General features: G+C 41.8%; 1 protein-coding gene across 2 annotated transcripts in view; it reads right to left on the bottom strand.

Annotated features, from left to right (window-relative positions):
- Positions 1-16,109, bottom strand: part of LOC120516453 (collagen alpha-1(XIX) chain) — a 478,053-nt gene that overhangs the window by 290,807 nt on the left and 171,137 nt on the right. The gene's annotated exons all lie outside the window — the stretch shown is intronic.

The raw sequence follows: 16,109 nt of genomic DNA, 5'->3' as shown, positions 1-16,109 counted from the left end.
CGAGTTGCCCGCCTCCATCAGTACAACTGACTCCTTCAATGGATTTAACTCTTTCAGGGCTGAATATTTTTTCCAAAAAACACAGTTTCCGAAAAGCAAAGGTTTCACACAGAAATCAACATCAAATGTCTGTTGTTGCATGCTGTGGCTGCCAGTTTGCCAAGAATGAGTGGCAGGCTTGCTGCCAGGCTGTCTCTGCTTGTCTGGGACATGGTCACAGTGCATTACAATCTGGTTTCCACCTCTTATCATTGTTAAATGGCAGTCCACCCTGGCAAACAATGTCAGTACCACGACTAGCTGGGGACCAGTCAGCTGAAGCTGGAACCTCACATTCGTTTTCGATCGCTTGTATCAAAATCTGAGTCCGACAAGTTATAGTCCAGTTCAGAGATAATAGACAAGACGTCATCCACGGAGTATTTTACTTTACGCATTCTCTTTATTCTCTCGACAGATGTCAGTGCCATTTCTGCTGTTGTTTGCCTTGATACTCACGTAAGCGCAGGGAATCTTGGTCAAAACCAATGAATCTAACTTTCCTTCTAGCAATGAGAGTCCAACTAAAACATAACGGTTGGTTCTGTCACATTTTACATTCGATTACCATCGTCAACTCCTCCTTTTGATAAAAGTCGACATCACTCCTGAAAGAGTTAAGAAGCAACTGAAGACCCATCTCTTTTGTGAATATGTGTCTGAATGACTGAAAAAAAAAATTAAAATTTGTTGGGTGATTTAATGTTACATTATGTCGAATTGCTTTTTCGATTGTTAATCTATGATTGTAAACTTATGAGTTATTACATCTTTTCACTTGTGGCAATCATTTTTGTTACCTGTCCTACTGCACTTGCTGAACAAACAGGCCCAGGCCTAATGATACTCGATTAAATTTACCTTTTTAGTAAGTCGCTTTGGGTAAAAATGTCTGCCAAGCCATTCAAGTAAATGTTATGCACATTAACAATGCAGAAAGAAGATCCGTCCACCTGTTTACAATGAGATGGCTTTATTTCTTTGTCCAATTGTCCAGTAAAAGGGGACAGCCAGCTTGGCACCCTAAAGTGCTGCAATTGTATGAACTTGTCATCCTTTGGATGACCGCACTCCACAACAAATTACTACCTGGACATGAATAGAGCCAGGTTCACAAGTATTTGGACAGTGACGCCATTTTCATAATATTGGATCTGTACGGAAACACAATGGATTTGAAATGAAGCAATGAAGGTGAAGACTTTCAGCTTTAATTCAAGGGGTTTAACAAAAATATCGTAGGAATCGTTTAAGAAAGACGGACATTTTCATACCCTTATTTTCAGGGCCTCAAATGTATTTAGGCAAACTAACATAATCATGAATATAATGATCATTGTCAATATTTGGTTGAAAATTCTTAACAGTTAATGACTGCCTGAAGTCTGAGCCCACGGTCTTCTCCAAGGGTTGGGTTTCCACCTTCCTGATGCTTTGCCCTGAGGGGGCTGGGCGGTCTCATGGTCTGGAACCCCAGCAGATTTTATTTTTTCTCCAGCCGTCTGGAATTTGTTTTGTTTTTTCTGTCCTCCCTAGCCATTGGACCTTACTTTTATTCTATGTTAATGAATTTTGTCTTATTTTTTTTCTCTTTCTTCATCATGTAAAGCACTTTGAGTTACATTATTTGTATGAAAATGTGCTATAGAAATAAATATTGTTGTTGTTTGCCAGGCCTTTACTGCCGCCATCTTCTGGTGCTGCTCGTTCGTTGGACTTTCTGCCATCATTTGGTGAACTGCATGTCCAGTTGGGTTGAGGTCAGTTGAGTGATGAATATTCCACTTCTATGTGTTGAAAAGCACTTGGTTTGCTGTCCCAGGATGTTTTGGCTCATCGTCCATCTGTACTGTGAAGTGTCATCCTATCAGACTCTGAGAAGACAGTATGGCACCCTGGACACTTCATAAATCATCCTGCTACTTCTGCCAGCAGTCATTAGTAAACACCAGAGACCGACGTCCACTGGCAGCCACGCATGATCAGGCCATAACACTGCTCCACCATGTCTCATAGATGATGAGGTATTCATTGGGTCATGAGCCACTCCTTCTCTTCTCCATACTCTTCTCTACCCATCACTCTAGCCCATATTGATCTTAGTTTCCTTTGTTTCCCAAAGAAAATTGTTCCAGAACTGGACAGGCTTTTAAAAATGTTCTCTGGTAAAGTCTAATCTGTCCTTCATATGCTTGAGGCTTAAAGAGTGGTTTGCACCTTGTGGTAAACTTGCTCTCTTTACTTTCATGAAGTCTTCTCTTGACTGTAGATGTTGACAATGATAGGTCTACCTCCAGGAGAGTGGTCTTGAATTGCCTAAATGTTGTGAAGGGATTTAGGCCAAGGACAGAATTCTGTGACCATCCAACACAGTTGTCTTCCATGATTGTCCAGGCCTTCTGGTGTTGCTGAGCTCACCAGTGTGTTCCTTCTTTTTAAGAATGAACCAAATGGTTGATTTGCCCACTTCTGGTGTTTCTACTATCTCTCTAAAGCATGGGCGTCAGACTCTGGTCCTGGAGGGCCACAGTGGCTGCAGGTTTTCATTCTAACCATCTTCTTCATTAGTGACCAGTTTTTGCTGCTAACTAACTTCTTTTAACTTAATTTTAATTGACGTGACTCAGACCCCTTTGTTGTCTCTTTTTCCTAAATTAGCAGCCAAACAATAATAAGACATAAAACAAGCCACCACATGACCAGCTCATCTATGCCCATCACACAATATCTGAAAAGAAAGGAAGGTGATGGTCTCGGTCAGGTTGACCAAAACTTCTTGACGGTGTTCTTAGAAAAAACAGAAAACTCAACAACTTTGGAAATGTCTGCTATGGCAGAATGAGAGCAGCAACAAGCCATGGGATTAAATAACGGGGTTAATTAACAGCAAGAATCAGCTTCTCATTAAGAGATTGGTTGGAGTTTGAAATCTCAATTTAGCTGGTCTTCCATTGGCTTATTTCACATCTCATTTCTGTTTGGCTGCCATTTAATGAAGAAAGGAATCAATTCAGAGGACTGAATCCTTAAAAACAGGGCTATGAAAATGAAGGGAAAAGGAGTTAATTAGGAGTGAAAACTGATTAGGAAAAGGGTTAGAATGAAAAACCTGCAGCCACTGTGGCCCTCCTGGCCTGGAGTTCGTCCCCTGCTCTAAAGGATTTGTTTTGTTTTCTTGGCCTAATGATGACCTGTTTTTACTTGCATGGACAGCTCTTTCTTCAGAGTTCACAGTCATGTCAAGTCAAGTTGGGGAGCATGCACTGGTACAGCGTGTTGCCGCACCCACTACACGACAAAGCAACTCGGGATTGCAACACCCCAGGCAGACACGTGGTCCAGTCCCACCCTCCGGAAATGACCATCTATCTGCTGCAGCCAGGTGTTACATGGGCGACCCCTTGGCCTGGTCCAGCCACTCTGGTCCCCAACAGTGAGAATCTCATGAGCCGGATCACCCTCGGGGAAAACGCAACACATGGCCGTAGTGCTGTAACTAATGCTCTCTCACAATGGTCTCAGTGCCTCATTCGGGACTCCATAAGCAACACAAAGTCAAACCAACAGTACCCAAGGACTTTCTGGAGAGACACAGTACCGAAGGAGTCCAGTCTTCATCTCAGGTCACTGGATAGCGTCCATGTCTCACAAACAGGAAGCACCAGGACTCTAAAGACTTGGACCTTCATCCTTTTGCAGATACCCTTTCCAGCGACCTCATGACCCCCCATACTCTCCCAATCTTGTCTACTGACTTCATAGGGAGAGTCACCAGACACATGAATGTCACGGCTGAGGTAAGCAAACCTCTCGACGAGGTCAACACTCTCTCCGCAGACAGACACACTGCTGATGTGCGTGCCTAAGAGGTCATTAAATGCCTGGATCAGTGACAGTGTCCAAATGCAAATTTTACACTTGGAATCAACTCCAGATCTTCTACCTGCTTGATAGTTAATGAGGGACCTGCTCCCACCCAGCTACGGAACAGCTTGTCAGTCAAATGTCCAAATACTTTTGAGTCTCTAGAAATGGGGGACCTATGCTGAAAAATGGCTGTCATTCCTAAACAGTTCATACAATACAGGGTGAGTCAAAATTATGTTAACATTTGAATGGCGGAAACAATTTATTCACAAAACATACTTCATATGTGCAAGATGATTTACAGGAATGTTTCAACCTGTTCGCCATCATGTTCAACACACAAAAACCAATGAGCAGCAGTACCATTTAAATGCCCGGACACACATTTTGCGGGGAATAGACGAGACCACAGTCCGTATTCTGTCCTTCAGGTCATTGATATCACAGACTTTCCTGCTATACTCACACGCTCGTTCACCACACCCCATAACCAGAAATCACAGGGTGTCAAAATCAGGGGAGTGTGGAGGCCATGGCAGTGGTCCACCATGACCTATCGATCGACCTGGAAAGGTGTGGGCGAGATAAAAATATTCCATTAGTGTTAACATAATTTTGACTCACCCTGAATTTTTCATAAACTCATTGCTGTGGTGTGAAAGTTTGTATATAAGTTGATAAATATTTAGCATGTCTTTATTTGTAACTTAGATAACTTGATAAGAACAGCAATGGTTTGATGGTTAAGAGCACCCCCCCAAGTCATTAGGACTGAGTCTTTGTAATTTTATGACAGGGTCAGTTTGGCAAGTGATTCTCTGCAGGACCCTCTCAATCAACCCCCATGGATGCCAACTAGCACACTGGCAAGCTTCACCTTCACAAATGGTACTGAGGGCAGGTGTGGAACCCATTGTGTCGCACCAGAATTCTATTGGTCTGAAGTTGCCTGAAGCCATTAAGTACCATGATGCCCTATTGGCTGTAGGGTTTGGACAGAGAGTCTATAAATTGGCTGCTTTACCCCTCCCCTCTGTCTCTCACACACACACACACACACACCATCGCCATGAAGGAGCGTCTCACACACACCATGAACTGAAAAGGACAACACAATGAAGAGCACAGCTCGGCAGCCATATTGAGACAGGCATGCGGCCTGTTCTGAAGAAAGCTGACCAAAAAATGAGGACTCAACTGGAGACATTTAAAGTAACGGACAAGTGTGTGTGACGCCTGAAAATACACATCAGCATTGATCAGGTTGTATGGTTGCCAATATTCACATATTCTTTGCTTATTATTATTACTGTATATACTCAAGTTTACATTCTCCCGTGGATAAGTCGGGGCTTGATTTTATCGTATAATTTCCAGTATTTTATAATGTCGGTCGTATAAGTCGAATGCAGAAAACTCCCGCTATTGGTCCAAGAGATTATGATATGCTGACGCCCACCTGAGAGAGTAACCACGGAGCACACGGCCTTTTTTATTTCTGTGTATTGTGCCAACGTGACCACACGGTAAAACCCGAACTATTCCGAAGCTACGTTTGCACTGATTTGTGTTTTTTGTATCTCACACCCTCATACACCTTTATCGTAAGAGCATCCCTTATCTACGATGGAGCGTTCAATCAGAAGAAAATATGAAGCTGCTTTTAAATTAAAAGTCATTGAAGTGTCGAAAGAAATTGGTAACTGCGCTGCTGCAACAAAATTCGATGTGTATGAGCAAGAAGATGTAAAAAAAAAATAAAAAAATTAAGTGTCGTATTTTTGAACGGGCGTAGAAATCGGGGTCTGATTTTCGATCGATTTTTCAGGTTTCAGGACCGGACTTAAACACGAGTGTTTATGGTATTTTATGAATAGTATTAATAATACCGTATATCTTCTAGTAGTGGCCGGCTTCTTATTGACGCCTGTTTCCAATAAACGCCGGGTTTGAAGAGATGTCGAGACAAATAGTCTCTAATAGTAGCCGGTCTCCTTTAAGTGTCTGTAGTAAACGCCGATCTCCAATGACCCACCGCCTTTTTCGTACGCTAATCCTCTTTTCATACCACCTGGGCTACCGCCCTCCTGCAGTGAATCATCCGGTAAGTACCTTTTCGTGTCAAAAATGATTTGTCGTCGGATGCTATCGAGGAAGCGAGAAAGTCAAAAAGAAATTTCTTTGTGTACATTTTGCCCTTTCGTCTCCACGTCAATCATAACCCCACAGGGAGGGCAGAGGTGGTGGGAAGAACACGAAAATGCCATCTTTGACACGTGAATCCTGATAAAACTGATTACTGCGCGACAACAAGCAATGGGAGTACCTGTATTGCCATCACAAGAAGAGGAAGATGAAGAAGAACTCGCAAATAACGAAGCAATCATTACCTATTCAGACGACGAGTAGATGGTAAGTACTGTACTTTATTGTATCTTATCCAGTCTCATGTCGTAATGTATACGTATATACGTGTATGCGTGAGTTTGGAGCTTATTGCATTTCCTTATGTTCCGCAGGGGACTTGTCGGGCTGATGAGCGCTTTCGTTCAAAATTCGTACTGGTGCAGGCCAGTGCTGGTGGCATCATTGGCAAGAAAGTTGACGTCTACCGTACCTGTTTTTCATGCTTACGGTAGTACCATACTGCATACTGCTTTAATAAGACCGTACTGCTGTACTGATAATTTAATTAAATCCTGAAATGTTCATCCGGTGTTGTTGCCTACATTTTGTGACCGTAAATACGGTACCATACCGTATTTTACTGCCAAATGAACCCCGTTTACCCATCACCATTCCGTCTGCGAGGCGAGTAATAGCCGGTCTCCAACAACTGCCGGTCTCTTTTAAATGCTGGGCCGTCCGAATAATTTTTTGAATAAACGCCGGGGCTACTATTGGAAGATATACGGTACATTATTTAAAGTTGTAACTTAACTCCTGCTTGTTCTTTACTCCATGTGATTGCCTGAGGCTGTAAATGCAGAAGGGAAGATGGGGAGAAATTATATACTACAATCTTATATATAAAGCAGAGTGTAACAATCTGGCGGTCTTGTATGTTATAATCCAGTTAACGCTTAGTAACCACAAGTGGGCGCCAGAGAGCCACAGACACAGCAATACATGCCAGTCCACAATATAAGAATATACTGTAAATACAATAAAGAGTTTGTATTCCACAAAGCACCTTCCAATGAACACCTCTCCAACAATTAGCCACAATCTTATATATAAAGCAGACAGTCTGGCGGTCTTGTATGTATGTATGTGATCACCCAGTTGACGCTTGGAACGTTTCTGGTGCGCTCTGTAAAAGCAACCGACAGTTTTATCATGAAAAATCCATAATATTATTTGTTTGTCGTTTAATATTTGTTTTTGTTAACTATATTTTTATCTTGCATTATTCATATTGTAACAATGTTGTAGTGGTAACAGAATAAAATCAACCTAATAATAATATTAATTTAATTGGCTTTCTTCATCGTCATCAAAAATTCTGCACGTAAAAACTTACTACTACACCACAAAACAAAACTTAATCTGTAAAGATGTGTTTTTTTTAAATTATATTTTTCTTAAACAATTTAAAAAAAAAAAAAACGTTATTTTCCACCTGGGCAATGCCGGGTATTTCAGCGAGTACCTTATAAAGAGTGGTAAGTCTGTGAGATTTGAGGCATTCTGACAAAGGCTACACATTAATAATACAAAAGGGGAAAGGAGAGTAATGGAGAACAAAACAAAACACCCGTTAAATTAAAGCTGAAAGTCTGCACATCACATTCACATAATGATTTTTTCATTCTAAATTCATTATGGTGGCGTACAGAGGCAAAAAGTGTAAATATTGTGTCACTGTCCAAATAGCTATGGACCTGACTGTTGTCTTCTCCTTCTTCTTTCAGCTGCCCCTGTTAGGGGTCACCACAGTGGATCATGTTCTTCCATACCTTTCTGTCCTCTGCATTTTGTTCTGTCACCCCCATCACCTGCATGTCCTCTCTCACCACATCCATAAACCTTCTCTTGGGCCTTCCTCTTCTCTCCTACCCTGGCAGCTCTATCCTTAGCACCCTTCTCCCAATATACCCAGCATCTCTCCTCTGCACATGTCCAAACCAACATGATCTCGCCTCTCTGACTTTGTCTCCAAACCATCCAACCTGAGCTGACCCTCTAATGTTCTCATTTCTAATCTTGTCCATCCTCATCTCACCCAATGAAGATCTTAACATCTTTAACTCTGCCACCTCAAGCTCTGTTTCCTGCTGTCTTGTCAGTGCCACCATCTCCAATCCATATAACACAGCTGGTCTCACTACCGTCATATAGACCTTCCCTTTCACTCTTGCTGATACCCGTCTGTCACAAATCACTCCTGACACTCTTCTCCACCCACTCCACCCTGCCTGCACTCTCTTCTTCACCTCTCTTCCACAATCCCTGTTACTCTGAACTGTTGATCCCAAGTATTTAAACTCCACCTTCGCCAACTCTACTCCCTTCATCCTCACCATTCCACTGACCTCCCTCTCATTTACACACATGTATTCTGTCTTGGTGGTCCTACTGACCTTCATTCCTCTCCTCTTTAGAGCAGATCTCTACCTCTCCAGGGTCTCCTCAACCTGCTCCCTACCCTCACTATCAATTCACAATGTCATCAGCAAACATCACAGTCCACGGGACTGTCTAATCTCGTCTGTCAACCTGTCCATCACCATTACAAATAAGAAAGGGCTCAGAGCTGATCCCTGATATAATCCTACCTCCACCTTGAATGCATCCGTCACTCCTACCGCAGATCTCACACTTCCCTCGTTCATATCCTTTTCAACTCTTACATACTTCTCTGCCACTCCCGACTTCCTCATTCAATACCACAGCTCCTCTCTATTCACCCTGTCATTTGCTTTCTCCAGGTCCACAAAGACGCAATGCAACTCCTTCTGGCCTTCTCTAAACGTCTCCATCAACATCCTCAGAGCAAACATCACATCTGTGGTGCTCTTTCTTGGAATGAAACCATCCTGCTGCTCACTAATCATCACCTCACTTTTTAATCTAGCGTGACCCAATCTTCTTGACTGTACAAGAGACAAATATCTGACAAAGGCTGAGATCAGAATGTGAAATAGACAAAAGAGCAAAATCCGAACCATAAAATGACCTCAAACAGGGCTGTCTTAACATATGGGCACTGGCCGGGGGTCCTGGGAGCATAGGGGCCCATGACATTTCTGATGCCTATGTACATTTCTGGGGTCTCAGCACACTAATTTACCCAGGGGCTTATGATGCTGTTAAGGTGACTTGGACCACAAAAGGTGTCAAAAGAAACAAACTAGTAACGCCCTAACACAAGAAAGCCAAAGATATCTCAAGCTAAAGTGTCATCTCTGTGTGACCCTACTAGTTATAAAGGGACGGCTGTATTATAACAGGGCCATGACATAAAGTCACAAGCATCTTGAGGGTTGCCAAAGAAGAAAGGTAAAACTGGAAAAGGCAGAGGAGAAGAGAGTCATCAGAGAAGAAAGAGCACCGCGGGTATGACACCGAGAATGAAAAGCAGCCCCACAGATAAATCAACAAAAGTGTCAAGTTCATTCTTTTGGACTCTCCATTTTATGTTGTCACATTCTTTCTTTATTTGGCTCTCACATTCCTAATCCTTGTAAACTGGCGTAACTGAGAAAGTCTGGATGGACGACAGAACAAAGTTGTACAAAGAAGGATGTGCAGCAGCAGTTGAAATACCAGTGACGTCACCCGGTGAGACTTCGAGCCCTCTAGCAATCATAACAGCTATGGCAGCTCCCATTAAAAGCCGACATTTCCTGGCAGCATTTTCAAGACATACACATAAACAAAAACAATATTATGAAAATAAATGGGAATTCTTCACACGTAGAAACCATAATAAAAAAGAATTGCGTGTTACAGGGAAATTCAAACGCTAAGCATAAGTTAAAGGATACGTTTGGTATTTTTCAAGTCCAAGTTATCGCTTCACAAACATGTCATGCGAAATTGTCCTCCAAAGTTTAGCATTTACTATGAATTTTAAAAAATAATCGTGCCCCCTCTGGCGCTTTCCATTGGAGTGAACAGGGCACAAAGCACCACCGGAAAACAGCCAAGACAGACCATCGGAATAAAAAAAATCAGAAAAGCCATCTCCTTCATATCTTTATGGTTTCTCCTAGACGACGAGATCAGAAAGAAATGAAATGGCGACGTGTTCTTTGTCTCCTGCTTCTCAGATTTTTTTCAACCGATGAAAAAAACACCCTGGTGGTCTCACAAGGGTCTTCTCTTGGGTTCCAGCAGAAATCTCAGCAAATGAACACAATAGGCTGAGGTTTTCCAAGCAGCATCTTGATATTTGTGACAATTTATATACAGTATATATATATATATATATATATATATATATATATATATATATATATATATACACAGAATATATGTACTATATATATATATAATATATATACATACAGTATATATATATATATATATATGGAAGCGAAGGTCTGTGATACGGTTTGCATATTTGCAGCTGGAGATCCACAAAGGGAGAGAATGAATCACATATCATAAAGCAGTTTTTATTCCTGAGCTTATTATTACTATTATTATTATTACCAGAGGATAATGATTAGACATACAAGAATCAAAAGCAATATATAGCAAAATAAGGCGGGTTGGGGGGGTAGGTGAGTGTGTACAGGGGGAGGTGAAGGTAATGAGGTGGGGTTAGGAGGGTGTTGGTTGTAAAGTTTTATTTATTACTAGCCAACCTGCGGCGTACCATACGCCGCATAATCAGGCCGTTTTTTTTAATGATTTTTAAGCACAGGGAGAAAATTAACATTTGAAAAATCGGTAATGTAATAAATCAGCAAGAAAAGCAACACTTTATAACAATGCACGGAACGAACCAACACACAATCGTCCGTGACTGAAAACTGGCGGACCGCCTTCACAACTTCTCCTGCTAGACGGAGGGATGGGGGTGCACGGCACTTAGTCGCGGAGTGTGGAACGGGAGGAGAGAAGGACGTCCATTCAGCTCTGTCCGTCATGCTAGTCTGCTGATTTCTCGTTCAGTATGCACTGCCCGCTCAAGTGTCCACCTCCAACTTGTCACTTAAGCACCTGTGACTCACGTAGACATTTCATTGCTCTGTGCGGTTTTGGCTGCTTTTCTAAATATAATCCACCAAGACACCCGACCACGGTAGTAGCGAGGTGGGAGGGCGGTGTGTACAAAGGGTAGGGACGAAAACAGTGGGAGCGTATGAGTCGCACTTAGTGGGAATTCCATGGTTTGCAGCCCGAATGGGGTTCAACGGCTTACCCACGCCGGGTAGACACACGCTCAATCTCATGCATAATTATTTATTGAATGGTAAACACTTCTGGAAAGACATGGTTGTCTAAAACAGGTTAGTGTGAGAATACAACAGTAAGTGAATGAAAAGATGGAACTCTGGAGAGAGCAAAATACAACACAATAGTGAACCCGCGGCATAACAAACGTCGCATAATTATTTATTGATGGTTGAACACTTCTGGAAAGACACAGTTGTCTAAAAAGGGAGGGTTTGAGGATACAACAGAAAGTGAATGAAAAGATAGAACTCTGGAGAGAGCAACATATAACTGTCCATGAGTGAAGAAGACACGTTTGTCTTGGATGCGAATTGCTGTATGTAGCGTGTAAAACAGTTTGCTATGGTGCACGAGGTTGTGCGTCGTAACCGAAAAGTCGGTTTTTAAAGACTGCTCACTTCATTGTGTTTTAACCTCAGTTGTAAAGGATTGTTTTAAGGATTCCATGGGATACCCCTCGCAAACCGTTTCACACGCTGCATATGGCGACTCACCTCCGCGAGAAACATGCCTCTATGAAAAGTCAAGGTGGCTCAGAAGTACATGAGGCCTCCGCGACAGATGAATATAAATGACGCTGTTCTTTCTGTGTCGCGCATGAATTGTGGCGTGGCTCTGCGAGTTGTCGTCGTATCCAATGGTCTTGGAGTTGGTGGGCGTGGCTCCTCTCTGCATGCGCCATAGGTGTCTTACTTGTTGGCAGATTAGTGAATCCACGCCCCTTCCGGCGTGTTTTCCATGGGTGTCTTGCCTTAGTGAATTATATATATATATATATATGAGGATGTTCCTCTTCTTAAGTTTGCATATGTTTGCAATGTACAAGTAAGATTTAAGGCCAGTATTAAAAGTGCCAGAGAACTGGCTGAATATTGGCTCTCAGACGAAAATGCCATTAACAGACATTTGGACATAAACCCAGCGTATGCGAACTTAAGAAGAACATATTCATAATAAATAAAACATTACGACCAATACCCACCCCCCTGAACACACTGACCTTCTTGTATATCTAAGCATTATCCTCTGATGAAGGCTCCTGGCAGGGGCTGAAAGCTCAGGAATAAAACCTACTTTAGATAGATAGATAGATAGATAGATAGATAGATAGATAGATAGATAGATAGATAGATAGATAGATAGATAGATAACAATAATAATAGTAATAATAAGCTCAGGAATAAAAACTGCTTTATGATACGTGATTCATTTTCTCCCTTTGTGGATCTCCAGCTGCAAATATGCAAACCGTATCACAGACCTTCACTTCCATATATATATATACTCAGTATACCATATATCGTCTAGTAGTGGCCGGCTTCTTATTGACGCCTGTTTCCAATAAACGCCGGGTTTGAAGAGATGTCGCGACAAATAGACGCCGGTCTCTAATAGTAGCCGGTCTCCTTTAAGCGCCTGTCTGTAGTAAACGCCGATCTCCAATGACCCACCGCCTTTTTCGTACGCTAATCCTCTTTTCGTACCACCTGGGCTACCGCCCTCCTGCAGTGAATCATACGGTAAGTACCTTTTCGTGTTAAAAATGTTTTTTTGTTGGATGCTATCGAGGAAGCGAGAAAGTCAAAAAGAAATTTCTTTGTGTACATTTTGCCCTTTCGTCTCCACGTCAATCATAACCCCACAGGGAGGGCAGAGGTAGCGGGAAGAACATGAAAATGCCATCTTCGACACGTTAATCCTGATAAAACTGATTACTGCACGACAACAAGCAATGGGAGTACCTGTATTGCCATCACAAGAAGAGGAAGATGAAGAAGAACTCGCAAATAACGAAGCAATCATTACCTATTCAGACGACGAGTAGATGGTAAGTACTTTATTGTATCTTATCCAGTCTCATGTCGTAATGTATACGTATATGTGTGAGTTTGTAGCTTATTGCATTCCCTTATGTAACGCAGGGGACTTGTCGGGCTGATGAGCGCTTTCGTGCGAAATTCGTACTGGTGCAGGCCAGTGCTGGTGGCATCACTGGAAAGAAAGTTGACGTCTACCGTACCTGTTTTTCATGCTTACGGTAGTACCGTACTGCATACTGCTTTAATAAGACCGTACTGCTGTACTAAAAATTTCATTAAATCCTGAAATGTTCATCCAGTGTTGTTGCCTACATTTTGTGACCGTAAATACGGTACCATACCGTATTTTATTGCCAAATGAACCCTGTTTACCCATCACCATTCCGTCTGCGAGGCAAATAAAAGCCGGTCTCCAACAACCACCGGTCTCTTTTAAACAAGGATTTCTATTTTCCCCATAGCCCGGAAGTACTCCCAAGTCACGAGGATGGAAGAACAGAAGTACTTCTGGGCTGAAGAAAAATATGAATCTTCAACTGACTGAAGGACAGGAGCACTTCCGGGTCATGGACTATTTAAAAGACTACAGGAAACCCAGCAAGCTGAGCAGGAGTTGGGAGGTGGAGTGACGGAGCTGCTGGGAGAAGAGGAGGATCTTTATTGTTATTATTATTGTATTATTATTGATTTATTGGCTTAAGGTGGTGATTGTGGCGTCTACTGTGGCACAATATCAGAAAGAAGAAATTATTTCTGATACTTTTACCTGGTGTCTGGACATTTGTCTAGGGGGTTTCACGGGGCAACAGCAACCCCTAGTGTCACTATATATATATATATATATATATATATATATATATATATATATATATATATATATATATATATATATATATATATACAGCATATATACATATACAGTATATATATATATATACACACATATATATATATATAAATTTATATTTATATATACTCAGCAAAAAAAGAAATGTCCTCTGACTTTCAACTATTTTAACTTTCAGTAAACTTAATGTGTAAATATTTGTATGAACACTAAAAGAGTCAACACCATAAGACATAAACTAAAAATGTTTCACAATGTGTCCCTGAATGAAGGGAGGCTCAAAATCAAAAGTACCAGTCAGTATGTGGTGTGGCCACCAGCTGCTTGAAGTACTGCAGTGCATCTCCTCCTCATGGACTGGACCAGATTTGTCAGTTCTTGCTGTGAGATGTTACCCCACTCTTCCACCAAGGCACATGCAAGTTCCTGGACATTTCTGGGGGGAATGGCCCTAGCCCTCACCCTGCGATCCAACAGGTCCCAGACGTGCTCAATTCCTTCGACGATAAACACGAATCCGTCCATCACCCCTGGTGAGACAAAACCGGGACTCATCAGTGAAGAGCACTTTTTGACACTCCTGTCTGGTCCAGCGAAGGTGGGTTTGTGCCCATAGGCGGCGTTGTTGCTGGTGATGTCTGGTAAGGACCTGCCTTACAACAGGCCTACAAGCCCTCAGTCCAGCCTCTCTCAGCCTATTGCGGACAGTCTGAGCACTGATGGAGGGATTGTGTGTTCCTGGTGTGACTCGGCAGTTGTTGTGGCCATCCTGTACCTGTCACGCAGGTGTGATATTCGGATGTACCGATCCTGTGCAGGTGTTGTTACACGTGGTCTTCCACTGCGAGGATGATCAGCTGTCCTTCCTGTCTCCCTGTAGCGCTGTCTTAGGCGTCTCACAGTGCGGACATGGCAATTTATTGCCCTAGCCACATCAGCAGTCCTCATGCCTCCCTGCAGCATGCCTAATGCACGTTCACGCAGATGAGCAGGGACCCTGGGCATCTTTCACAGTCGGTAGACAAGTCTCTTTAGTGTCCTGCGTTTTTAGAACTGTGACCTTAAATGCCTACTTTCTGTAAACTGTTAAGGTCTTAACGACCATTCCACAGGTACATGTTAATTAATTGATTATGGTTAATTGAACATGCATGGAAAACATTGTTTAAACCCTTTACAATGAAGATCTGGAAAGTTATTTGGATTTTTAAAACATTATTGTTGAAATACACAGTCCTGAAAAAGGGACGTTTCTTTTTTTGCTGAGTATATATAGATTTATATTAAGTTTCCTGTTTTTGTATCCAGCTGGATTAAAAGAAAATTAGGCCATTGTTCTTTTTTTTTTTTTTTAGAAAACAGGATAACAGATAGCAGAAAATTACATGTCTCCTAAAATAAAAATAATACATTTAATAAGTCACATACACCACAAGCTAAAAGGACTATAAATCAACCTAGTTGTTGTGGTTGATTGTAGTTATTTAAGGTATCAATGTTTCTCATGTCCCGTTAGCAACTGTGTGTAGCCAACCATGTGAAAAGTTTTCTGATCACGTAATGAATTCCTTTTTTGAGTGGTGACCTAATCAATGATTTGTATAAATAGAGCGCAGAGAACACTTTTTTCTTTGCAAAAACGCTAATATGAAGTTTTTCCTCTTGCGAGATTTAGATTAAGAATAATGATTGACACTTTCTCCTGCCTGTGTTTTATTGTTTAAATCGGAGCATTGTCATGGTGGTGGGTGTCTGTTTCAAATAATTTTCTTCCACAGAGTTTCAGCAGAGATCTCAACTAGTAGTGTCTCGACATTTTTTTCTTTTTGCTATTTGAAAGTGCTGAGTAATATTTAGTGAAACGTATGGCCGGCTATTTGTGACAAGAAAACACTGCTATGATTACGAAACTGTAGTCCTTGCATCTGAATGATACTCTTAGTTGCTTTAAGTTATAGCGCTGTGCTCCAATTAGATTACAGTCATTCCTAAAGGAAAGTTGTGGCATAGTGGTTAAGATTTTGGGCTTTGTGGGTTCAGATCCCACTACTGACACCAAGAGAAAGTCAATTCATCTGCCTAAGAAGCAGCGTGGAGGCCCATCAGTTTACACATATTGTAGATTC

The sequence above is a fragment of the Polypterus senegalus genome, chromosome 16 (genome assembly GCF_016835505.1).
Source record: "Polypterus senegalus isolate Bchr_013 chromosome 16, ASM1683550v1, whole genome shotgun sequence".
NCBI classification, from domain to species: Eukaryota; Metazoa; Chordata; class Cladistia; order Polypteriformes; family Polypteridae; genus Polypterus; species Polypterus senegalus.
Note: the sequence above shows the minus strand (reverse complement) of the source record. Positions and strands in the feature narration are given on the sequence as shown.